The sequence below is a fragment of the Castor canadensis genome, chromosome 18 (genome assembly GCF_047511655.1).
Source record: "Castor canadensis chromosome 18, mCasCan1.hap1v2, whole genome shotgun sequence".
Taxonomy (NCBI): domain Eukaryota; kingdom Metazoa; phylum Chordata; class Mammalia; order Rodentia; family Castoridae; genus Castor; species Castor canadensis.
The window spans coordinates 29948528-29976034 of record NC_133403.1 but is presented as its reverse complement, the minus strand read 5'-3'; the positions used below and the strand labels follow the sequence as shown (position 1 = coordinate 29976034).

The following is a 27507-nucleotide window of genomic DNA, read 5'->3' as shown; positions in this document are numbered from 1 at the left end:
TCAGTACACACCAGATACCATTATCTGATTTATAGGAGCAAATTATAGGAGATTTTTGGTGCCTCATGAGAATGTCCAGTGAATGTAAAGATACTGGATCATTCTATTACATGGAGGATGAAAATGTGTCTCAAGCTGTTTTATTGGAAGATCCACATCCTGTTTACCTTGGACTCCAGGGAGGTCTATCATAGGCTGAGTAGTATTGCACAGAAAAGTCACAACATATAAGTGTTATAGTGTAGAAGGAAAATCTTTTGACCCCTAAATTCACCATCATGTGGGATCTGATCCTCTGCACTGTCCCTAGTCCCATTGATGCTGGTTTCCATGTCAAAATCAGAAACTGTGGAGGAAAGCAACCAAGGGACACCCAGAATATGAACAGCATAGTGAGATCTCTCAGTCACCAGTGAATCATGCTGTTCTATTCACCCAAATTGGATGCTTTTGAGTCTGTGATATGACGAAGATGTATCAACATCTAACATCTTATCCAAAGTGAAAAGAAACAAGCAGGTCACACATGACAATTATAGTCCTATTCTTTACTTCTACTTCCAGAACAAAATTTCTCATTTTTTGACTTCCATTGTGCTTTACACTTTAAATCAGGAATTTCATGAAGCAAAGTTTCTGGCCTTTCCAACCAGCTAAATTTATACAGACACATTTTGTAAAAATGTGTGATGCTGAGTGACAGTAACAGTTCTTTCCTTTGGTCTTCTTTCACTTTTCTTCCTTTTTTGTTTGTTTCTTTCCTTCCATCTAACTTTTAAGACATTCTCCATATGTATCAGAAACAGGCGTCCACCTACAATGCTCCTGCTGAGTGTCCTTATCTCTGAAATTACAAGTGTGTGACTTCACCCATGTCAACATTCCTGTTTTAAAGTGTGTCATTTGTTGAGGTCAGTGGACATTACTTCTATGGGGTCTGCAGACCTCTTACACCATCACTGTGTTTCCCCTTGTTGATGAGTAATGAAGACACATGACACTTAGGATAGTGCCAGGTAGAAATGTTAAATTAGTTCTCCTTTTGCATTTAATGATCCAAATCCAATGTTACAAAGGGAATGAAGCCAAACTTCACTTTTCCATATTTATTATCAAATTAATATTATTTTCACTTCAACAGGAAATGGAGTGTATCTGCAGATCATATAAGGTGGCAAAGGTGCCATTTCTGGACATTAAGCAGTCCAAAACAGAAGGATCTTGCCCTTGATGAAGAAAAAACAAACAATAATGGATTCAACTTAAAGGACACAAAAGGTATTTAAATCTTATTCACAGGTGACTAAGCAGAGGGAATGAGAGCAACTATTAAGATAATGATCATTTTAAGGAACTGGGTATGGGGATGCAGACATTAATACCAATTTTAATAGAAGAGAAAAAAGTAAATTGAACGAGAAATTGAATATCCTGGAGAATTCTCAAAACAAATTCTATAGACCATGTTCATCTGCAAGATGGATGAGATTGATCCCCAAGGTCAGTTTTGTAGATTTAAACAAGATATCTTATATCTGATCTCCATCTGATCATGGAGTACTAGTTAATATAAGATGAATGGATTTGAGAAGGAGAATCAGAAGCATTTGTAAATGACCAGGCCACTGGATCCTGTGGCCTTGCATTGGACAGACATTGGTTGGTAGATTAGTAGATATAAAGGAATATCAATATTATGCATAAGGTGAAACAGCAGTTTCAGGACAGCAAATGAACCCCTTATTTGTCCATACCCATCATAATCTCATTAATCCCATATACATTCACTTTATAGTTATAGGGTGTGGTAATCTGTATAGAGGTAAGACCTATTCAGGTACATAGACTAGGAGTCCAATGTTGGCAATTAACTTGACACCTAGAAGAAGAACCACCACCAGATCTACCCCAAATTTACAAACCTGTGATATGGTCATGTACCAAAATAAGAGCTGGTGAGCAATGCATTTTAGAATTACATGGTGTATGTTAACATTAGACTGCTGGACATCTCAGCCAGGCAGATGTTCAGATCCACTGACTCTGAAGATTTGCTATCCTTAATGTAGTTCCAAAGTAGCAAAAAAATTAATCCTGAAAATTCCTGGGTCACAATCAGCTTTCCATCAAGATTGACTAGAGAGAGACCACTATAACTTAAGAATACCTTTTCTAACCCATGACACACACATCACTATTTTGTGATAAAAAGCACCAGGTCATTCTACATGCTGTTAGGACAGAACCATCCATGCCAGAGGAACCTCACCCTTTCCAGTGCCAAACCTAAGCATATCCCCATAAAGAAAGAGTCAGATGCCCAGTTGATTTTTTATCATCCTGTAGAGGCATGGAACAGGTTTTGCAGAGAGCTTACTTATCAACGTACATATTGTTGGTCTCAGCTCTCAGTTGGAGCACCAGTTCCCTGAATTTCAAAACCATCTTCAAAAGTGCTGATAGAACCTGATATTCTTACAAACCATGTTCCATAAGAAGTACCACACACTTTCCTTATAGACTTCGTATGAGGGAACTGATGCAGTTAAAGATGCATCCACAGTGTAAGTAAATTGGACTCAGATTGGCTTGGCATATGGAACATGTCATAGGGTTCCTGGAGGTTTCCATAACATAGACTATCTAGAAGATAATGTACATGGGAGAGAATTTTCATGATTGAATGACTATTACTTGTGACATAGGACAACTGTTAATTTATGTCATTGTTTCCAGTAACTCAGGATCAGTGGAAACGTACAGGAATGGTATTTCAAATCAAGACGGGGACCACTTTTATATCACCATGTTATCTTACTTCCTCTTTCACCCTGAAATTTTAATAATGTTGCAAGATGTTTCGGGACATATCCCTTTTTTCTAATTTACCCTGATTACATAAATAGAAAATAGACATGTATAGATTTAGAATCCACACAAATACTCCCAATGGACACATTTTGATGGCAAAATTACTGGTATGGAGACCAGTACAGTAACACGCCGCATGTGGCAGGTACTCACTCTGAACATTCTATGATGTCATGCTGCTGTGGTAATGTGTACATTCAAATCTCACCTTCCATTCCAACTGTCACTCAGTGACCTGAGTGGTCATAGCAGACAGCAGTTGGGACATACTCAGATTGATTCAAATTGTTCACAGACATGGGTAACTTGATTTGCTGTGGCAGAGGTGTATTTTCATACTGATATTCTCAATGTCCCCTCTCCAAATAGATTTCTTCACCTTTATTCAATGTAGTACTCTAGTGTGTCGTCATTTCCTGCACTGTAATTTCTCTACTGATTTTGAAATATTTCATAATTTTGTTTTAGTAATTAATTTGTGTTATGATCAAACTATTCAAATTATGGATTGTTATAAATTTAGAAAATATATTTTTGATGAAAATTTTGAGCATAGTATTTCACATATTAAACACAGGGGAGCTAACTCATATTGATTTTTTATATTATGAGAGTCTTAAATTTAACATATCAGTTACATTCCATGAAAAGACAGTTATAGGCCAACTCTTCTGGTTGCTGATGCCAAAATTAAAGTCATTGACAGACATGACAAGTTCTGGGACTATAAATAAGGGAATAATTATGTTTGGGGGATGAGCTATCCATTGAAGTTCTGAAGACAGAATCCTCACCCTGTAGAGGATGTCAGGAGAGTGGTGACAAGGAAGATATTGATGATGGAAGTACAGAAGACCTAGGTGTCCCTTCTGGTGTGGACTGGGGCTGTGGCTGTTTCAGTTCACTCTAAAGAAGATGACTCTTCCTATTGAAACTCAGAAACTAGAAAATTGTGGGTGTAAATGAGGCACAGTTTTGTGTGGAAGATAAGGGGCAAGAAGGGCCCTCTTAGAGCAAGATTGTTGTTCAGATGGTCACAAATTGATTCAGATCAATCAGTAGTTGATGTGGGTTCTTATGAAATTCATTAACTAAATCTTGAAGCCCCAAGCCAGAGTGTCACGTGGATCCATGAAGCTGCAATAACTCTTCATCCAGACATGGTCAAGAAAATGAGAATTAATTCTTATTTCAGATGTTTCTCCTGGAAATACTCCTAAAGATCATTTCACTTAGGTGATTGCTGTCCTAGTCTTGAAAAGTGACATCATAATTCATATAGTAATCACTTTCAAACTCTTCTAAGTTTATTGAGACATGCATAGAATTTTGTTAACTGTGACACAAGATTGTGCACAAGAACTTATTCCTCAGGTGCTCTTGAGCTATGCTCAGATGCTTCTGGCTTCTACTATTTTACTTTCTTCTTCCTTAAGATCTCCATTGATATTCCTTCTGTGAGTAAGGTCCTGTAGTATCTATTTTATATATGGCTTGTTTCATGCATCATAATGTCCCCTAGTTCCATCTTTGTTGTTGCAACTGACATGAATATTTTAATTAAAAAAGAACAGAAATGTTTGTGGCATTAATAAATGCTATCCATGAACAATACATGCATGTTTGAAAACATCACATGGTTCCTTTAAAATACATACAGCTGCCTGTCTCAATCAAAACAGTATTTGAACTGTAAATCAATTACTGTTAATTAGACTATCATCTCTGCCAGGAAGAAGTCAAAACCTTTATCTCTTGTCATGCATTTCCCAGGTTGTTGCCTCACTGACAGCACACCACCTCGGACGTCACGATGTATTCCTAACTGGCCTGGGTGGTATGGCCAAAGAATTCAACTGTGGCCACCCACCAGAGGGAAGCCTGAGGACCAGGCAAATGAAGGTACTGGGGAAATTTAGCCATTATTCATCAGTGACTCCAAATAACTGTCATATTTTGCAGAGAAAGTGATAAATATTTAGGTCATACCCATATATATTGAAGATTTCCAGATTTTAATTCATTCAGTCCTGCTTTAATGGTATAAATACATCACACCTAAAGGTTTTGTGGACTTTTAGGGTAATATCTCAAGTGATTATTTACATATTCACTAAAGTGAAGAACCCTGGCAGAAATAGATCTTCTCACGCAACATTTTGCCACATGTATCATATTAATAGGCTTTATTTGTGACAGATTTGAAAAGCAACATTGAAATGATACCACAGAAAGGTTTCAAATTCCATTCCTTGTTCAAGTCCTTTTTATTTATTTGTTTATTTTACTGATATATCATTTATTTTATTTTATCGTAAATGGCAGGATTTCATTCTCCCTTATGATCAAGTAAAATTCAATTGTCTATATGTACTGCATCTTCTGTACCCATTCTTCATATGAGCACTTAGATTGTCTCCATGTCTTGGCGCTGTGAATTTAGTGTGCTATCTCCCGATACACTCATTCCATTTCCTTTGGAGGAATGCATTTTAATCAGCTGTAGTTAGTGTATGTTGAGTTACAATCCTTGAACTCGTTCAAAACACTTCTCTGGCCTTTTCCTTCATTATTTTAGGGAACAGAACATCTTGTTTGAGGTGTCTGAGATGCTGCTCTGTGTGGTCCAGCACCATCTTGGAGTCCAAGAAGGGAGCCTCTAGGCAGCTCTGGGCCATGGGCCTGGGTGGGTAAGGGAGGAGCCAGGACTCAGTGGACTGCAGTGGCCAACAGCTTCCCCAGGTGAGAAGGAGGGATGCCCTGATACATCATTTTCTATTCATTTACTTTCAACTGTGTGTTACCTTATGCCCTAGAGTTATCTCTTACTCACAGTGCATGCCTGAATTTTTTATTATTTTTTTTCTTTTATTTATGTGTGCATACAAAGTTTGGGTCATTTCTCCCCCCTTCCCCACACCTCCTCTTCCTTTATCCCCCTACCCACTGGCTACCAGGCAGAAACTATTTTGCCCTTACCTCAAATTTTGTTGAAGAGAGAGTATAAGCAGTAATAGGAAGGACCAAGGGTTGTTGCTAGTTGAGATAAGGATAGCTATACAGGGAGTTGACTCGCATTGCTTTCCTGTGCATCTGTGTTACCTTCTAAATTAATTCTTCTCTAAATAACCTTTTCTCTACTTCCTGGTCCCCTTCTCCTACTGGCCTCAGTTGCTTTAAAGTATCTGCATTAGTTTCTCTGCATCGAGGGCAACAAATACTATCTAGTTTTTTGGGTGTCTTACCTACCTTCATACCTCCCTTGTGTGTTCTCGCTTTCTCATGTGATCAAAGTCCAATCCCCGTCTTGTGTTTGCCCTTGATCTAATGTCCACATATGAGGGAGAACATACGATTTTTGGTGTTTTGGGCCAAGCTAATCTCATTCAGAATGATGTTCTCCAATTCCATCCATTTACTAGTGAATGATAAGATTTCATTCTTTTTCATGGCTGCATAATTCCAATGTGTATAAATACCACATTTTCTTAATCCATTCGTTAGTATTGGGGCATCTTGGCGGTTTCCATAACTTGGCTATTGTGAATGAGTGCTGCAATAAACAAGGCTGTGCAAGTGCCTCCGGAGTAACCTGTGTCACATTCTTTTGTGACTCTTTGGGTACATCCCAAAGAGTGGTATTGCTGAAGATCTATGTTTAGATTTTTAAGAAGCTTGCAAATTTTTTTCCAGAGTGGTTGTACTAGATTACATTCCCACCATCAGTGTAAAAGGGTTTCTTTTTCCCTGCATCCTCCCCAATGCTTGTTTAATGGTGTTGCTAATGATGGCTATTCTAACAGGGGTGAGGTGGAATCTTAATGTTGTTTTAATTTGCATTTCCTTAATTGCTAGAGATGGTGAGCATTTCTTCATGTGTTTTTTGACCATTTGAATTTCTTCTTTTGAGAAAGTTCTGTTTATTCACTTGCCCATTTCTTTATTGGTTCATTAGTTTTGGGAGAATTTAGTGTTTTGAGTCCCCCATATATTCTGGGTATCAGTCCTTTGTCTGATGTGTAGCTGGCAAATATTTTCTTCCACTCCGAAGGTGGTCTCTTCAGTTTAGAGACCATTTCTTTTGTGGAGCAGAAGCTTTTTACTTTTAAAAGTCCCATTGATCTATGCTATCTCTTAGTTGCTGAGCTGCTCGGGTTCATTGAGAAAGTCTTTGCCTATACCTATTAGTTCCAAAGTATTTTCTACTCTTTCCTGTACCAACATTAGAGTTTGGGGTCTGATATTAAAGTACTTGATCCATTTTGAGTTAATGTTGGTATAGGGTGATAAACATGGATCTAGTTTCAGGTTTTTTGCAGACTGCTAACTAGTTTTTCCAGCAGTTTTTGTTGAAGAGGCTATCTTTTCTCCATAGTATATTTTTAGTGCCTTTGTCAAAGATAAGTTGGTTATAGTTGTGAGGCTTCATATCCGGGTCCTGTATTCTGTTCCACAGGTCTTCATGTCTGTTTTTGTGCCAGTAGCATGCTGTTTTTATTGCTCTTGCTTTGTAATATAGCTTGAAGTCAGGTATTGTGATACTTCCAGTGTTCTCCATTTTACCGAGTGTTGCCTTGGCTATTCGTGGCTTCTTGTGTTTCCGTAGAAATTTAATGGTAGATTTTTCAATCTCTTTGATGAATGTCTTTGGGATTTTGATGGGAATTGCATTAAACATGTAGATTACTTTTGGGAGTATAGACATTTTTACTGTGTTGATTCTACGAATCCATGAGCATGGGAGATCTCTCCACTTTCTATAGTCTTCCTCAGTATCTTTCTTCAGAAGTTTATAGTTTTCCTTGTAGAGGTCATTCACATCCTTTGTTAAGTTTGCACCTAGGTATTTGATTTTTTTGAGGCTATTGTTAATGGAATTGTTTTCCTATATTCTTTCTCAGTTTGTTCATTATTAGTGTATAGAAATGCTAAGGATTTTTCTATGTTGATTTTATATCTTGCTACCTTGCTATAGCTATTGATGGTGTTTAGGAGCTTTTGAGTAGAGGTTATTTTGGTCTTTAAGGTATAGGATCATATCATCTGCAAATAGGGATATTTTGACAATTTCTTCACCTGTTTGTATTCCTTTTATTCCTTCTTCTTGCCTAATTGCTCTGGCTAGGAATTCCAGTACTATGTTGAATAGGAGTGGAGATAGTGGGCATCCTTGTCTAGTTCCTGATTTTAGAAGGAATGGTTTTCATTTTTTCTCCGTTAAGTATAATGCTGGCTGTAGGTTTTTCATATATAGCTTTTATAATGTTGAGGTACTTTCCATCTATTCCTGGTTTTCTTAGAGTTTTTATCATGAAATGATGTTGGATCTTATCAAAGGTTTTTTCTGCATCTATTGAGATGATCAAGTGGTTTTTGTCTTTGCTTCTGTTAATGTGGTTTATTACGTTTATTGATTCTCATACATTGAACCACCCCTGCATTCCTGGATGAAGCCTACTTGGTTGTGGTGAATGATCTTTTTGATGTGTCATTGAATTCAGTTTGCCATTATGTTATTGAGGATTTTTGCATCAATGTTCATTAAGGAGATTGGCCTGTAGTTCTCCTTTTTGGAGTTGTCTTTGCCTGGTTCTAGGATAAGTGTAATACTGGCTTCATAAAACGTGTTAGGCAGTTTTCCTTCCCTTTCTATTTGATGGAAAAGTTTAAGTAGGGTTGGTATCAGTTCTTCTTTAAAGGTCTGATAGAATTCAGCAGAGAATCCATCAGGTCCTGGTCTTTTCTTTTTGGGAAGACTCTTGATTGCTGCTTCAATTTCATTTTGTGTTATAGATCTATTCGGGTGTTTAATTTCCTCTTGGTTCAGTTTTGGATGATTATATGTATCTAGAAATCTGTCCATTTCTTTAAGATTTTCAAATTTATTTGAATATAGGTTTTCAAAGTAGTCTCTGATGATTTCCTGGACTTCCATGGTGTTTGTTGTTATCTCCCCTTTTGAATTCCTGATTCTACTAATTTGGGTTTTTTCTCTCCTCATTTTAGTCAGGTTTCTGAGGGGTCTATTGATTCTGTTTATTTTTTCAAAGAACCAACTTTTTGTTTCATTAATTCTTTGTATGGTATTTTTGGTTTCTGTTTCATTGATTTCGGCTCTTATTTTTATTATTTCTCTCCTTCTATTTGTTTTGGGATTTGATTGTTCTTGTTTTTCTAGGAGTTTGAGATGTATTATTAGGTCACTGATTTGAGATCTTTCAGTCTTTTTAATATATGAACTCATGGCCATTAACTCTCCTCTCAGGACTGCTTTTGCTGTGTTGCATAGGTTCTGGTAGGTTGTGTTTTCATTTTCATTGACTTCCAGGAACCTTTCAATTTCCTCTTTTATCTCATCAATGACCCATTGTTCATTAAGCATTGAGTTATTGAGATTCCAGCTGTTTGCATTTTTTTGTCTTTATTTTTTGTTTTTGAGTTCTAGTTTTATTGCATTGTGATCTGATACAATGCATGGTATATCGATTTTCTTATATTCGTTGAGGCTTGCTTTCTGCCCTAGGATATGATCTATTTTGGAGAAGATCATATCTAAGAAGAATGTATGTCTTGTAGAATTTGGATGAAATGTTCTGTAGACATCAACTAGATCCATTTGATCTATGGTATGTTTTAGATCTTGGATTTATTTATTGATTTGTTGTTTGGATGGCCTATCTATTGATGATAGTAGGGTGTTAATGTCACCCACAACCACTGTGTTGGTGTTAATATATGCTTTTAGGTCCTTCACGGTATATTTGATGAAATTGGGTGCATTGACATGGGGTACATATAGGTTGATAATTGTTATTTCCTTTTGGTCTATTTCCCCTTTTATTAGTATGGAATGTCCCTCTTTATTTTGTTTCATCAATGTAGGTTTGAAGTCTACTTTGTCAGAGATAAGTATTGCTACTCCTGCCTGTTTTGGGTGGCCATTGGCTTTGTAAATTTTCTTCCAGCCTTTCATCCTAAGCCTATACTTATTTCTATTGGAGAGATGGGTCTCCTGTAAGCAATAAATTGTTGGATCTTCCTTTTTAATCCAGTTTGTCAAATGGTGCCTTTTGATGGAGGAATTAAGTCCATTAACATTAAGTGTTAGTATTGACAGGTAGGTGGTGATTCCTGTCATTTAGTTGTCTTAGTTGTTTGAAGTTTTGATTGTGTGTACCTAAATCGATGTTATTCTCTACATTCTTGCTTTTTCTTTTCCTGTAGTTTGGTACTTCCTGCCCTTTCATGGTTATGCTGGATTTCATTTCCTGCATGCAGAATCCCTTGAAGAAACTTTTGTGGTGGTGGCTTTGTGGTCATATTTTGTTTTTGTTTCTGCTTATCATGGAAGACTTTTATTGCTCCATCTATTTTGATAGATAATTTTTCTGGGTAGAGTATCCTAGGGTTGAAGTTATTTTCATTCAGTGCCCGGAGGACCGCATCCCAAGCTCGTCTTGCTTTTAATGTTTCTGTTGAGAAGTCTTCTGTGATTCTGATGGGTTTACCTTTGTATGTTATTTGTTTTTTCTCTCTTACAGCCTTCAATATTCTTTCTCTAGTCTCTGTACTTGTTGTTTTAATGAAAATATGCCATGGGGTAGTTCTATTTTGGTTAGGTCTGTTTGGTGTTCTGGAGGCTTCCTGCACCTGTATGGGCATAGATTTCTCTAGCTTTGGGAATTTTTCTATTATTATTTTGTTGAATATATTGTGCATTCCTTTTGCTTGCACCTCTTCTCCTTCTTCAATGCCCATGATTCTCAGGTTTGGGCTTTTGATGGAGTCAGTAAGTTCTTGCATTTTCTTTTAGTAGGTCTTGAGTTGTTTACTTATGAAAACCTAATACCTGTCATTATTAACTATAGCCTAAATTATCATTAAATTATACTTTTTGCTACCAGTTATATGGAGTGTGCCTAAAATGATTAATAACCAACGTAAAATAGTTTCCATGCTGTAAACATTTACTTAGCTTCATCCACTATTCCCTCTCTCCAATTCTTAGGACCTATGGCAACCTGTGAAATATCACTCACTCCATAGTTTTTCTGTGCAAGAGTTTCAATCATTTAGAGTCACCATGTATGCTGTTTTTCTTTAGTTTGACTAACTTAATGTATCTGTACACATACAAGTTGTGCTTCCTATTTCTCCTTAGCTTGTCAGCTCAGTGTAGTTTTACAGCATCTGTATTGGAGAATTTGTCCATTTCCCTCAGGTTATAATTTTGTGTGCAGAAGATTTGTGAAAGTATTTGGTTACCCTCAATTAAATGTCCATTGAATCAGTAATCATAATTCCTGTTTAATTGATGGCATTGGTCCATCTTGTCCAATACATTTCCTTTATAGGTAGGTAGGCTAAATCCCGGTAATGTTTTTCTTTTCAGAGAATTCATTATGTGTTTCTGTTTTTTTTTTCTTCAGATTTTACCACTTTCCAACACATTGGTTCCTGCAATAACTGCCCTTTTTCTCCTTGCTGTTTTTAGTTACATTACACTGCTCCTATTTGACTAGCATCTTATTGAACTTTATTTTTCTGTTATATTGCATGTAGTGGTATACATTTATGTTTCAGTACTGCCTTGAATTCATGTGACAGTTCTCACAGGCTTATATTCATTGTTATTTTTCATTGAAATCTTTTTTCAAAACATTGAAAAATTTCAATGAAATCTTGTCCTTTGGACCATGTGCTTTTTGTGTGTGTGTGCTTTGGCATTTCTTGACTTTCCTGGATTGTGACAGTAGTACTGCACCAATTCTTTCCAGCTGCAAATGGCATTTTCTCAGCTAGATCTGTCACTTTGCTTCATAAAAGAACAGGTGTCATACTGGATAAGGGGGCACACCCTGAAACTCTTTGAACTCTCCATACCTGATGATATCTGCAATTCCCCATCTCCACATGATGCAAAAATTGTGGAAATGTTGTTCAGACTTCAGCATAATGTGTAACTTAGGGGACCAACCTCAAAGCAGTGTAGTTCTGCCTCAGCCAGATGTGTGTGCTTTGTGTGTGTGTTTGTGTGTGTGTGTGTGTGTGTGTGCAACTGCAATCTCCTTGCACTGGAGCCCCCTGTTCACACAATAATGCTTCTTTGGGTTTTTGGCATCAAAACCAACGTGCTGACAGCATTGTGTTTCCTTCTAGAGTCACATAAGGTGATTATGGAGGTGGTTCCATGTGTGTGTGGTGAGGAAGATGTGGAAAATGTCCTGCAGGTAAGGTCGCCCATCTTCATCTATGACACAAATATGTTTATTTGTCTTCGTTTTTCAATCAGCTTTAGAAACCCAACTGTTTCTATGTGCATTATAGATGGTTTCTAAAATTTTCTTTGTGGGGGAATGTCAAAGCAAATATCTAACTACAACAAATGTCTGTTTCAATCTGGCACTCATGCATAACTGTCTCAATTTCCAAGTACAGGGGAGTAAATGTTTTCCTCACTCACCTTTTCCAGAGTAATAATACCTTGATATGTCCTGTATAATATTAATTTGAAATACATTTGAGAAAAAGTTTATGCCTTTTCCAAATGCACATTGCAGTGATTCCCATGAAATATTTCCTTTTTTCTTTTTTCCTTTTTTGAATCTTTTTTTCAGTACTGATATTTTAACTCACAGAATCATATTTAGTACACAAATAAATCCAAAATAAATTTGCCTTTTGTTGTATTCTAAGAGGATCTCCTATCTTTGTCCTGGGTGTCTTCAAATGTTGTCCCCTGACTTCCCCAACATTAAGAAGTTAAAAATCACTGGCAGGAGCCAGTGAACTCACATCAAGTGTTCTGATCTAATCATAGTGATCTATATGACTTTGCAATCTGGACTGGACATGGCCTGGTTCTCATATATCTTCCCTTACCTTATAGGAGGACTCCACAGGCCACAAGAACTGTAAATATTCCAAAATCTCCCATAGCCCTAGCAATTATTTAGTGGCTGAGAGAGATTAGCATTATGGACTGCTTTAGTTTAAAGATATCTCATTTAGGATTCTGCTAGAAAGGAGGATTGGTGGGTTTGGAAAGGGTTTGGTGAAGGAGAAAAGATTTATAAACATCTTCTGTTCATGGAAAAACCTATGTCAATTTGATGGTGTACATTTGTGTTCATGAAGATTGGGAAGTGATTTTCAGTGAGTTTACAAATTACAATTCAACTTGTGTACAAAACATATCACATATAGACTGTGAAAGAGAGCTGTAAATATTCAAAAAAATTTCCACCCCCATGTTACATACCACATAAACCAGTTCCTTCAGTTCATCCATAGCTGAACTACAAGGTTAGATTAATATCCCAGCTCTTTGCAAGAGGAAGATGCAGAGACAAATGCCCAGGCTCTTCATGCTGAAGTAAAAGACAGAAAGATCAAGTCAGGCATGGGGCACAATGTTGATGTTTTGAGTACAGATCTGACATTGTCATTCAGCCCAGGGATCCCTAGTTTCAAATCAGGGACTTCCAGTTCATATCCTTATGCCCTAGAATATTAAGCTTACAGGATTCCCAAGTGCTGCCTAGATTTTGGGGTGTCCAATGTGGTCACGAAGTTCAGGATGACAAAAGGTCCACTAATCAGATGATATTCCTAATTATTGTTGTGAAACTCACATAGTGTATAAGGTTGTGGTCAGTGCACAAATTATACCTCCAAGACCCAATGTAGAGCACCGTAGGTGAACATTTGCCTATGTTGTTGTCCTTTGTCAGACCTTGCTCCCAGAGAAATATCACTGAGTACTTTGTTGCATTTAACATTACCATCAGAATTCTTAGAAATAATTAAATTCATTACCACATACCCACAATAGAGTGACAGGAACCTCAAATTACAGTTTGGTTTTTAGTCTGGGATCCATCAACTTTGCTGGCCATTTCCAGATGAGGTGTAAGGGAGAGTGTTGGATGTCACTGATCCCCATGGTAAAAATTCACACAAATTTGGGCTAAGGTGAGCTGTGCAGTTGTTGCCACCATGGACACACAAATTCTGTTTAGAAAAGAAAGACAAGTAGGAACATAATCACAGGATTAGTAGCAGTTATTTGCAAACATAACAATAAATTGTTTCCTAATTTTTATTTATAAATGATCATTTAAATGGTATTAGTGAATAAATAGAACAGACTATCTTGTGTTTTATTGATCCTGTTCTCATGCCAATGTTGATTTTACACAATGAAATTCCTTAGAAAGACATATGTAGAGCAATCTATGGAGATCTTGGAAAGCAAAGGTCATTTAAAATGATATTAGCAAATAAATAGACAGAATATCTTGTTTTCTGTTGACTTCTTCAGAAAGACCATATATAGATTAAACAGTGTAGCTCTTGGAAAGAACAGAAATTGAATGTTGTTAAGAAGGTAGTGTAAATTCTGCTCTGATTTTGAATTAGAAGGAAGAAGTGTGGACTTGGACATTAAGCACAGCCTGAAACTTACTGTTTATCCGTTTGCAGATGGACTAACATGTAATGATTATTTCTTTTCATTGAGAATCCAGAAGCTCTCCTTTCTTTTTCTTTCTTTCTCTTTTGTTGTGCTTTATGTACCTACCCCATGTCTGTGTCACTTATTGCTCCTTAAAATACACATGCAACACCACTTGCATAGTGACAGCCATTCTTCACATTCCTAGTTCCTGCCAACATACTGCCAAATATTCTTCCTCATCACAAGACACATGAAGAGGAAGCATCAAATACCTTGGTAAGCAGACTTGCCTTTCTGCAAATCAAAGCATTATTTTTTGGTTGTTAACTCTTTTAAATGTATTAGAATGTGAAAGTGTTTCCGTGTGTATTTTTTGTGACCTCCACAGGTTCCATGGTTTGGGATATTCAATGGAGATGTGTTATCCAACTGAGATATGATTTCAGACTAAAAACTGGCTGCAGTACCTACTTCACTCTCAGCAAAACAGTTTCGTCCTTGGAGAAAAACATTGTAACTGCTATAAGATAGACATGTAGGCATGAATCAGGGTGGCCACATATTAACAGTCATTTCTTGATGCTATTATAGATACAGACAATTGTAAAAGAAAATGGAAGTGACTGTGATATCCATCACCAGAGTGTGGCGAATCAGGATGGTGAGTAGGGTGGATATATCTTTAATTTGGTGTTGACAGACAGCCTGATTCAGGTACCAGGCTATGGATGAGGATTAGGTGTAATCCTAGAAATTTGTATAACAGTTAAAGAATAATGTTCGTTAAGAGCAACCATGGTGTGGTTGGGGTCTTGGTGGATAATAGAACCAAGTATGAATCAATGTATTGTAGGTCTGGATGTGCTTGTATCCAACATGTCTTGGATGTTGGCCAGAGTGAATTAGCATCCCAAACATCTGAGACAGTGCCTGGCTCTTGTGTATGTCCAGGAAGGATGTATAAGAGAGACATCAGATCACGGTGCAAGTCAATTCTGTTTACCTATGGACTCTAGATCATTGCTATTCATTTTGATATTCACTGCAGAAATCTGTGTTTCATGATAAAGTTTATATAACCATATAACATTGAAGGTTCTAAACCATGGTCCTCTATGCACATTTCATGTCAGCAGGTGTATTAACTCACAGATCTACCAATTAAGAGCATAGCATCAGCATACGCTTAGTTTGAGGATGATGTCTATGTGCTCATACCAATCTATTCCAGGGGAATTCAGAGATCTGATATGCACTTAGAAAACATACATTTCAACAATCAAGACCCTAAGCAAACTACATAATCTCATCCTAGAGTGATTCCACATTGTTCTAATTATATTCCGCTATGCTCCATATCTGAAAGTTTTCAGAGTATCTCAACATATGCTAGATCAGGCCTCCAGCACGTGAAGCTATGGAGTTAAACCAAGTGCTTATTGTGCGTCATACTCACCATAAACTCAACTAATGTAGAATGAATGTATGAAATTCTCTAACAAATTTCTTCCTATTGTTTTTGTCTCCAAAGGTTGGAATATATATTATGATTCCAGCAGTGATGAGGAAGATTCTGCAGGTAGGTGATCCACTTGAGGTAGGTTCTAAAGGTATGTTTCCCTGTGAGGAGCCATGTACACATGATACTCTAGAGAAATAAGGAAAGATTATAAAATAAACATAAGCTTGTGTTGTTTGCCAGCTTTAGTCATATAGAAATAAGTGTGGTATCTTTACTGGCATTGAGCCTATTGTTCCATTTGTTTGGATAGTTTAAAACAGGGCTTCTTGAGAAGCCCTGCTTTTCCTCATTCTGCCTCTGCCAAACGTCATAGAATTCTTGGTGGTTGTTGACATGTGTTGGGAATTGTTTACAAGAGATTTAGAATTGATAGGAAACTATTAAAAGACCCTACTCTTTGGTACTGCATGAACGTGGAAGCAGAGGTTTTATGACCACTTACACAGTGTAGGAAAAAGCAAACACACTCCTCTCACTTAAAGGCTTCACAGTTGCACTTCCTCTTCTTCCTTCACTATCTTGTCCTGGTTGGAAGGACACCACCAGCAACTTATAGAATATTCCTATGGAATTCGTGTACATGTGTAAGTCTTGTGGAAAAGAGTGGTGAAATATCATCCCTCAATACCACTGCACACCTCATCCAGTTCTACCCTCCTCAGAGTAGGAATATTCTGAATATACTTCCCACATAGATCTGTGTCCACTTGGACTTCAGGCCCACACTAGCTGTGAGAGACAATGTGGATGTATGAATTGGGGCTGCACACCTATTTGCTCACATTTTGAATGAACTGTTCACCTTGATAAGCAGTGTAATAAGGGTCTCTTATGGTAACAAGTTGAAAGAGGCCTATTCCTTTCAGTCGCAGTGATCAAGCCAGAGATTACTGCCTCCCTACTCTTCCCTATCATCAGAACTGTGAGGTGCCTCCAGTCTCACTCCTTTCATGACACTGTTTGAACCTTGCCATGTTCTCCCTTCCTAATTCATGGTAAATCAACCTTGTAAAGGATTAACTTGCACAGAATATGGATGACTACTTTTTCTTCTACCCTTGTGATTATCCTTTCAGATCACTTGTGGAATTGTGAAGATGCAATATCTCTCATGTCCCTGTTCTCTTCCCTGGCCATGAAACTCACTCAGTATGTAGGTGGACTTTTATTCTCCCTCAAAGGACAGGGAAGAACTCTAGTTCCATGGCATCTGCTTTGGGATTGGTTTGAATGTTTAATTGAGTAATTCTGTAATGAGGAAGTGTGACATTATATCCTTGATCTTTGCATCAATGTTCCCATTCTGGAGAAAATTATCAGTGGTACAGGTGAGGAAGTAAAAGAAAATTGGAGAAAACAAGAGGAGGAAAAGTGACAGGTAGTAGGAGGAACAATGAAAGGGAGGAAATGAAATATCAAACTGAGAAATTCATGGAGATAGGGGTTGCCTCTTGGATGAAATGTAACTGACAGGAACCCTACCCACTTGGAATAATGGGTAACCTCTGCTAGAGAAGAGCCATGGACACCTTAGATCCTTTCTTCATTGCACCAGTGAGGAAACTCATGCAGTTATGTAGGACCAGAGAAATGAGCAGTAATGGAGTTCCAGGTTGGGCTGTATGTTACTAGAAGCAAGACAAATCTAGATTTTCATGTAGCTGTTTCTTTTTTTCAAGGCCGCTGCATCATGGTCACTGCTCTGGTGCATGCAGAAGCCTCCTCCAGTGATGTCAAGGAGTAAGAGAAAAGGACCAAAAATATGAATGTAATTTACTCCTTAATTCTCTCTGGTTTTACTCTATTTCTCTCCTTCTTTGTATTTCTTTCCTCTTCCTGATTTCATGCGTTTTATGAGTTTTTCTGCATTTCCATGACTCACGTAGATACTTGAGGTCTGACCTTCTTCACTGTCTGCAAACTATCATTGTAGATCTACTGAGTGTTTCTTACCTTGCTTTGGCTTACTTTCTCTTTCTTCCATGATGGAGATTGGACTCAAGTCCCCCTGTGTGCATTAGCTCTGTATGAAAGCCACATCTATTTGTATTGATTTTCTTTAATTGCAATGCAATGGGTAGATTTATTGGTTGTAGTGAAATAATTATTTCCTAGAAGAAATGCCCTGGTTAAGTGTCTGTGTTTATCATGTATGTCTCAAATGGGTGGTTTAGTGAAAAGCATTAGAGATTTAGAGCTATGGTTTTACCCTTTGCCATCAGATAACCTGACCTCCTTAGGGCTCATGTAAGTGGGTTTTGGCAACAGTATCCCTTGATCCTACATCACACTTTTTTCTCCTCAATTAGTACTCAGTGGACCAGATACTGAAGATCTCAGATAAATCCAGGCTCACGCGGGATGTTTATAGACATTTCATGCTCAAAGTCAGAACTCTACTAGACAACAGCCCACAGACTTGAGTGAACTATTAACCTGTTCTCTGTGGAGATCAGGGCAAAAGAACACTGTCCAGGGTTATGGGGTCTTCTGTAAGATCAGAACCTTTCCTACAACCTTTATTCACTACTCTCTTTGTTTCCATACTGACACTGTATTTGTGTCTCTGTTGCAGATTTGTCTGGTACAATGGCCAGCTGCAGTCCTGGGCTCAGAGCTGCCTCATAATTGCCCCCCCCCTTGTAAATAGTTCTCATTTTTAATTTTTGATATAGTTTATTTATAAGTGTTTATTTTCTTTTCAATATAGTAGATATGTTTATGTTTTTATATTAAATAATATCCTGTCTCTTTTCTATACCTCCGTCATTTTTATTGAACACTACATCTAAAGTTATAGCATTTGCCAGACATACTTATGTCAGAGTTTCCCCATGTGTTTGGTTCATAGAGACCAGTGTTTTCCTGGGGATATGCTCAAGGATTCATGTGGCTTGAAGGTAATGGGTACAATTGGAGGACATCATGATAAGTGAATTAAGCCAGGCTCAGACAAAGGAACTCTTACTTTGATATTGGTATACTCACAGCAGCTTCATCTTGAATGACACTTGCTTACCCATTCTTTTCCATCCCTTTGTTTTTATTGGAACTTATTATTATTATAGTTACTACTATTATCAGTATGTTGACTTTTTTAGGTTTTGGTCATGCTAGGTTTCCCACCTGGCCCTGAAGTACTCCTGGGCTCAAACAAACCTCCAACCTCAACCTCCTGAGAAGTTGTGGTTACAAGCATAGCTCATTACCCTAAATTACAGCATCACTTATTTTTTGACACTGTGTGATCCTTTATTTTGACAATTCTGTTATATAGTCTCATGATCATAAATACCTAAATATCACATTTTATTTTTATGCTAAGAGATTCCTAGCATAAATTTACTGTTTTAGATTTTTATAAATTTACACCATTAATTTCATTCTTTATTTTGTGTGGCAATGACCATATGCTCCATTTCCAGAATATCATCCCAAACAAAACTATCCACTGAACAACAGCTCTCCATCTCTCCTTTCCCAGTCCCTGACGACATGTTCTAATTTCTGCCTCTGTAATGATGCCTACTCCAAGTGAAGTGTAGTGTATAATGTTTACCAATTTGTTCTAAATCTCTTTTAAGAACTAATTTTTAGCATGTAGCAGTATCTTTACGTTTCCAGAAATAAAAGATATATTTTAATGGATGTACAAAGTAAAGTAATTCTGTCACCAATCTTCATGACATCAATCACTAACAAAATGTAAAGCACTGTCTGGTTTCTCATATTTAAATTCTGCATTAATTATCTTTTCAATGATGAGACCACCCATCATTTGAAAAGGGACAGGAACAACTGTCTTGATGTGGACTTGATTTCTCTCTTATCAAATTCTCAAGTCAAATGATTACCAAAGCAATGGAACACTTGAGGATCCAGGAGTCACTCACATGCTCCAAGACCCACCCTGGACTCCTCTGAGACTGTATTCTGGACCCTGAGAAGATTGTGGAAAAATGCCACCTTCTCCTCAGGGAGAAACAAGGTCAAGACTACCTGCATCCAGTCAGTTGGTGATCAGTGGACAGAAACCTGAGGAAGAGTCTTTTATGTCCTCAGCTGACATAATAACCCCTTCCGCAGATATCCCCACTCAGTCACTCACTAGGCTGAGGTGTTGTAATGACTTAATGGACATCTTCACTGAAAAACTGATGCTGCTCTGAAGAGCGAGTGCTGGAGAGAAGAGCACTCGAAGTTGTCAGTACAGCCCTACCCCAGGTCCTCCCTCAGGCCTGTTAGTCCCAATCAAGTCCAGAGGTTGGGCATGCAAAGCCCACTTCTAGAATAGTGAACCAGCTCCCTACCTGTTCTCATGGCTCCTCCTCTGGAGACTGATGCAAGTTCAGGAAATAAGTAGCAGGTGCCTGTGTCAGAGACCACTGTTAGTCATGGAAGTGCCACCCCCAACAGATACCATCCATGCCCTTCTCCTGTCACTCAGCCTACTGTTTCTAGACTTCTGGTCATGAGCAGTCGGCTATGCCTTGGCCCTATTGGCACAATTTACCCCCAAAATCTTCACAATCTCAAGATCACCTGCTTTGATTCCCAACCATTTCTCATAACCAAACTTTTAAATTAACTCCCTAACTTTCCCTATATTCTAGTTACAACTTTCTTATAAGTACCATAAAAGCCATCCTCTACTTTGAATAGGAGAGGATTTATTATCCTACTATGGTCTAACCTCTTATTATTGTGCCAGTGTTTTAAACAACCAGTAGTAGTCAAAGTCAGAAAATTACTAAATATTGATGGTGGTCAGGAGATCAAACTTATTATTACTTATATTCATAACTTCCACTGTCCCCTTCAATTAATCCCCAGATCAATAAATAAATCAACAAAACCCATAAAGTAAGTGATGATGGAGTTAATATGTGATTGCACTACCAGAGATACAAATATGAAACTAAAAGTAATCTTATTTCATATGTAAAACACCACTTTGTAGTTAAATTTTACTGGCCCTGATCCTTGAATTGATAATATAACAACTTCACGAAAAGTGAAGAAAATACAAAAACTAAGGGCTGACATAGAAATTTATTTCCACCACAACTTTTTCTCTTTCCTCACACAATCAGAGAAATGTTCATAAGTATCAAACCCAGGGTTTCCTTATTTATTTTCCTTCCAAATTCTTCTGGCCTCTGAAGTCTCAATAGCAATTGACATTTCAGTAAAAGGAATACATTAATCATTTTCCTTGCAAACATATTTGATTCATTGTCCTTTCCATGACAAATTTGTCAAAGGAATCAAATGTCACACATAGGCTTTGTAAATATTCACATATGGGAAGGGTGTAAATATCATGTGACACTGTTCCTGACTTGAGCATCTTCATCCACAGGACCCCAGTCAGGCAATTAGCAGAGCTCTTCAGCTTCAGTTGGTGGATTGAGAAGAATCTTTTTTTTGACTCAGTTTGAAGTGAGAACTCAACAACTGAAGGATTTGAGGGGATCTTTCTAGGTGTTTTGTGCTAAGATGGAACAGAGGTGTTGGAGTTTCAATTACATGAGCTAGGAATCATTTCTTACACATACAAAACAGTGAGTGGAAGAAGAAAATGCAGAGCTGGATTGGGTTTGTTCATATTTTGGTAGACAGGACCACACATTCTAATTCTCATCCTCTTCTTAGTGCACTGAGTGTGCTTCTGTCAGAGTATTTCTCACTGTCAGGCACACACTATTCTCATTCTCATCCAAGCATTTCCTTACACCACAGGGCCTCACCTCCTCTCCTGTAAAATACTTGCTATAGGACCTTTTGTCAACAAACAGCCCTAGCTGCCCACAAAGTCTCCCGTTAGTCCACACTTTGTAGAGTTTTCTCTCTGCTTCTGTAAATACCGTTTTCAGTTTTGTCCTCTGCACAGTTTCTCATAGAGTCAACCTTCAGGTCACAAAGACACACTCTCTTGACCAGCCTACTAGTGTAGTTCACATTATCTTTTCACAGAAGTCCTGAATTGCCTTCAGTATTGTCTCCTAATCCAGTATTTCCCCATTATTCTGGCTGATTTTCTCGTGTGGTTTCTTGTAATAGAACAGACAATTTTTCAGCTGGGTGTGGCCTGAAATACATACCAAGGTTAGGTGGGAGCCTGTACAAAACCAAATTTAATTACAAAGTAGAGATTCTTAGGCCTATTGTTAGTTTTATATATTCCACCTCAGACAGAGGGAGAGATCTATGGAAGATGAGGACAGGCAACCACACTCTAGGGTAGGTGAGGGAAGAAGTTTGATCTTCTCTAGTTTGGTTGTGCTGAGAAGTGACTTAGACATGTCATGACGACTTTTGGATTGCTTTGGAGTACAGGTTGAAATCAAATTTCTTGGTAGGGCATTTGGCCCATGGGGATCGTGTAAGTTTTAATTAATGAGGTTATTTGGTCCTGAAGAAAGGACATCATAAAGCAGAGAAAGGAAGTTAGGACTCAGTTTGGTTTAAAGCGACTCAAGGGGAAATAAGGGAGGATCTGAGATGCCAGTGTCCTGCAGTATATGGCAGACAGCCCCAGGAAATAGAACAGCAATTATGGTATTATGGTATAGGACTCCTATCAGTAGTAGTATTACCTATACAATGAAGAAGTTGGTCAGCAGGTAGAAAAGTAATTTTTTAATGAGACATGGGGAACCTACAGGAAGGAGAATGATGAGAACAATTGATGTCCATAAAGTGTGGACCACGTGTGGGTGTCACCTGGATTGCATTTGAGGATCAGGCAAAGGTCTTCTGAAGTCTCACAGAGGTATTTGGTATTGTGTGGATTTTTGGAGGTAACAGAAGAGGTAAGTCTGATGGGTGAGTACCTGTTTGGTGGAGTGGCAGCAAACTTAAGCCTAGATAAATGAATATAGGAATGCAAACCAAGAGTTTTGCAGCTATGGAGTAGTAAAATGGGACCCTTTTAAGGAGGCTGATGCAGTACTGTTTGTCCTAGGAGGTCCTTTAGGAGGACCTAGTCTCTGGCTTATAAAGAGGACATTTTAAAATTAGAATCTGGAAAGAAGAATTCCAAGATGGCGGCTAGAGGTAGGAAGCAGAAAGCGACCCTCCTATAGTGAAATCTTGGAGAGACGCTGGAGACACACTTTGCAGGCATAATCACTGAGAAAAGGCATAACTTTGACCCCTCCACATCTCCAGCTGGCGCAGAGAATCTCCACCTCATGTTAAACAGAGAACCGAGGAGGGCCCCCGAGGCCGCCAGTGTCCGGCGCCCATACGGCTTGGGAAGACGCGGACCAGGTGAGCTTCATGGTACCGCGGTAGCCCCACAGACAAGCCTGGGCCAGAGCATCATAGCCCCCTGGACAGACTGACCTCCACCCGGGAAAAAAAGAGAAACTGAGTACTAAGCAATAAGAACAGTTAAGACACGCTGGAAAGAGGGTGGGGCGCCCTGAGCGCTGAAGATTGGGGGAAGGGAGTCCTTCCCGGGACTGTAAATAAACGAGCCGGGCGGGCCAGAGAGGCTCTGGCAGGAGCGGGGCGCGCCCAGCAACCAGGAGCAGGGAAGCTTGTGAGAGGAGGGAAGACCCACTTCCCACGTGAACTGTAAATAAACACGCAGGCCTGACAATGCGGGGCAGTGTCACCTTTCCCAGTGCTTGGAAAGGGGAAAGCCTGTAGCAGAGGCCCCCCCGCACAGGAGAACTCTGAGCAAACAAAGCCTGTGGGACCAGGTGAGTGCTAGCTCACCCCAGAGATCTGCATAAATAACGCCGCCAGCTACAGGCTGAGAGCAGCAGGCAGGCAAGCCACAGTTGCAGATATCACTCTCAGAACTGCCTCCAGACGCTTTTTTTTTCTTTTTCTCCCTACCTTTGATGAGAGAACAACCGAATTACACCTGCAAGCCGAAAAACTTACTGAAACTGTATTGCATTTGAACTGGGGACACTTGGTGGGGCTTTTTTTTTTTTTTATCTTCTGTGTGTGTGTGAGTGTAGTTTTGTTCTACTTTATGCATCCCCTTTGATGAGACAACTACAGAACAACATCTGAGGCACCAACTCCAGGACTGGAGATTGAGACTGACATCCAAATTATTAAGACTGAAATTGCATTGCATATAAACTTGGAAGTTTTTTGTTTTTGTTTTTGTTTTTTTTTTAATTTTCTATTTTCCATTTTATTTTAATTCATTTTTATATATAGATATTACTTTCATATACTTATTTTTTATTTTTTTATCTTTGACTTTCAATCCTCTGTCTCTCTATTGTCTGTTCAGCTTACTGTCGATTAGTACACTAACACTCCCTGTTTATACCTTTGAAACTCTCTTGTCTGATACCTTGTTCTGCTTTCTCCCTCTTGTCTGTATATTTGTTTTCCCCTTTTCTTTAACTTCTTGCTTTCCATCTCAGCTCACTCTTCCATTCTCAATATTACCATTGTTATTATTACAAGCTAGAAAATACTTAATTACACACAGTACAGGGACAGTAACAACACCAAGGACAATGACAGGAAGACAGAAAAAACAAGGAAACCAGTTTCCCCACAGCAAAAAATTAGTACAGGAACCAGAGGGGAATGAAGAGAACAGAAACTCAGATCCAGACTCCAACAAAATGAAGATAAACTATGCCAAAGGACCCAATGAAGCCCACAAGAATAATTTAAAAGAAGACATACTACAAGTACTCAATGAGAATTTTATAGAGATGATACTGGATAGGGTCAACCAAAATGTACAGGAGACACTCAAGAAATTCCAAGACAATAAAAATAGAGAATTTGAAAAAGCAAAAGAAGAAATAAAGGAAACCATAGAAGCACTGTATAAACACCAAAGTGAAAGAGAGAACACAATGAATAAATGGATAAATGAACTCAGGACAAAAATAGACAACAATAAAGAAGAAAACAGCCAGGATATGGAAAACCTCAGAAAAAAGAACGAAACAGAACTGCAAAACAAAACGGAAGGCCAATCCAGCAGAATAGAACAAACAGAAGACAGAATCTCAGAACTTGAAGATGAAATGGTAATTAAAGGAAAAACTGAAGAACTATTAATTAAACAACTCAAGACCTGTGAAAAGAAAATGCAAGAACTCACTGACTCCATCAAAAGACCAAACTTGAGAATCATGGGCATCGAAGAAGGAGAAGAGGTGCAAGCGAAGGGAATGCGTAATATATTCAACAAAATAATAACGGAAAATTTCCCAAATCTAGAGAAAGATATTCCCATACAAATGCAAGAGGCCTCCAGGACACCAAACAGACCAGATCAAAATAGAACTACTCCACGACATATCATCATTAAAACAACAAGTTCAGAAACTAAGGAAAGAATATTGAAGGCTGTAAGAGAGAAAAAACAAGTAACATACAAAGGTAAACCCATCAAAATCACAGCAGACTTCTCAACAGAAACATTAAAAGCAAGAAAAGAGAGTGGGGTGAGATCTTTCGGGCACTGAATGAAAATAACTTCAACCCCAGGATACTCTACCCAGCAAAGCTATCATTCAAAATAGATGGAGCAATAAAAGTCTTCCATGATAAGCATTAACTAAAACAATATGTGACCACAAAGCCACCATTACAAAAGATTCTGCAAGGGATCCTGCACACAGAAAGTGACACCCAACTTAACCATGAAAAGGCAGGCAGCACCAAACCACAGGATAAGAAAAAGCAAGACAGAAGAGAGTAACATCAAGTTAGGTACACACAATCAAACCTTCAAACAACTAAGATAACTAAATGGCAGGAATCACCACATACCTATCAGTACTAACACTTAATGTTAATGGACTTAATTCACCCATCAAAAGACACCGTTTGACAAAATGGATTAAAAAAGAAGATCCAACAATTTGTTGCTTACAGGAGACTCATCTCACCGACAGAAATAAGCATATGCTTAGGATGAAAGGCTGGAAGAAGATTTACCAAGCCAATGGCCCCCGAAAACAAGCAGGAGTAGCAATACTTATCTCTGACAAAGTAGACTTCAAACCTACATTGATCAAATGAGATAAAGAAGGACATTCCATACTAATAAAAGGGGAAATAGACCAAAAGGAAATAATAATCATCAATCTGTACGCACCCAATGTCAACGCACCCAATTTCATCAAACATACCCTGAAAGACCTAAAAGCATATATAAACACCAACACAGTGGTTGTGGGAGATTTTAACACTCCATTATCATCAATAGATAGGTCATCCAAACAAAAACTCAATAAAGAAATCCAAGATCTAAAATATGCAATAGATCAAGTGGACCTAGTAGATGTCTACAGAACATTTCATCCAACCTCTACACAATATACATTCTTCTCAGCAGCCCATGGAACCTTCTCCAAAATAGATCATATCCTAGGGCACAAACCAAGCCTCAGCAAATATAAGAAAATAGAAATAATACCATGCAAACTATCTGACCACAATGCAGTAAAAGTAGAACTCAACAACAAAAGTAAAGACAAAAAACATGCAAACAGCTGGAAACTAAATAACTCATTACTTAATGAAGAATGGATCATCGATGCAATAAAAGAGGAAATTAAAAAGTTCCTAGAAGTCAATGAAAATGAAAACACAACCTACCGGAACCTATGGGACACAGCTAAGGCAGTCTTGAGAGGAAAGTTTATAGCCATGAGTGCATATATTAAAAAGATTGAAAGATCCCAAATCAATGACCTAATGATACATCGCAAACTCCTAGAAAAACAAGAACAAGCAAATCCCAAAACAAATAGAAGGAGAGAAATAATAAAAATAAGAGCTGAAATCAACGAAATAGAAACCAAAAAAACCATACAAAGAATTAATGAAACAAAAAGTTGGTTCTTTGAAAAAATAAACAAGATCGATAGACCCCTGGCAAACCTGACTAAAATGAGGAGAGAAAAAACCCAAATTAGTAGAATTAGGAATGCAAAAGGGGAGATAACAACAAACACCATGGAAGTCCAGGAAATCATCAGAGACTACTTTGAGAACCTATATTCAAATAAATTTGAAAATCTAAAAGAAATGGACAGATTTCTAGATACATAAGATCATCCAAAACTGAACCAAGAGGAAATTAATCACCTGAATAGACCTATAACACAAAATGAAATTGAAGCAGCAATCAAGAGTCTCCCCAAAAAGAAAAGTCCAGGACCTGATGGATTCTCTGCTGAATTCTATCAGACCTTTAAAGAAGAACTGATACCAACCCTCCTTAAACTGTTCCATGAAATAGAAAGGGAAGGAAAACTGCCAAACACATTTTATGAAGCCAGTATTACACTTATCCCAAAACCAGGCAAAGACACCTCCAAAAAGGAGAACTATAGGCCAATCTCCTTAATGAACATTGATGCAAAAATCCTCAACAAAATAATGGCAAATCGAATTCAGCAACACATCAAAAAGATTATTCACCACGACCAGGTAGGCTTCATCCCAGGGATGCAGGGGTGGTTCAACATACGAAAATCAATAAACGTAATAAACCACATTAACAGAAGCAAAGACAAAAACCACTTGATCATCTCAATAGATGCAGAAAAAGCCTTTGATAAGATCCAACATCATTTCATGATAAAAGCTCTAAGAAAACTAGGAATAGAAGGAAAGTTCCTCAACATTATAAAAGCTATATATGACA

General features: G+C 38.0%; 1 pseudogene; it reads left to right on the top strand.

Moving 5' to 3' along the window:
- The window catches only part of LOC109676735 (doublecortin domain-containing protein 1-like), a 1027711-nt pseudogene extending 1007025 nt beyond the window's left edge, over window positions 1–20686 (top strand).
- Window positions 20687–27507: the final 6821 nt, after the last annotated feature.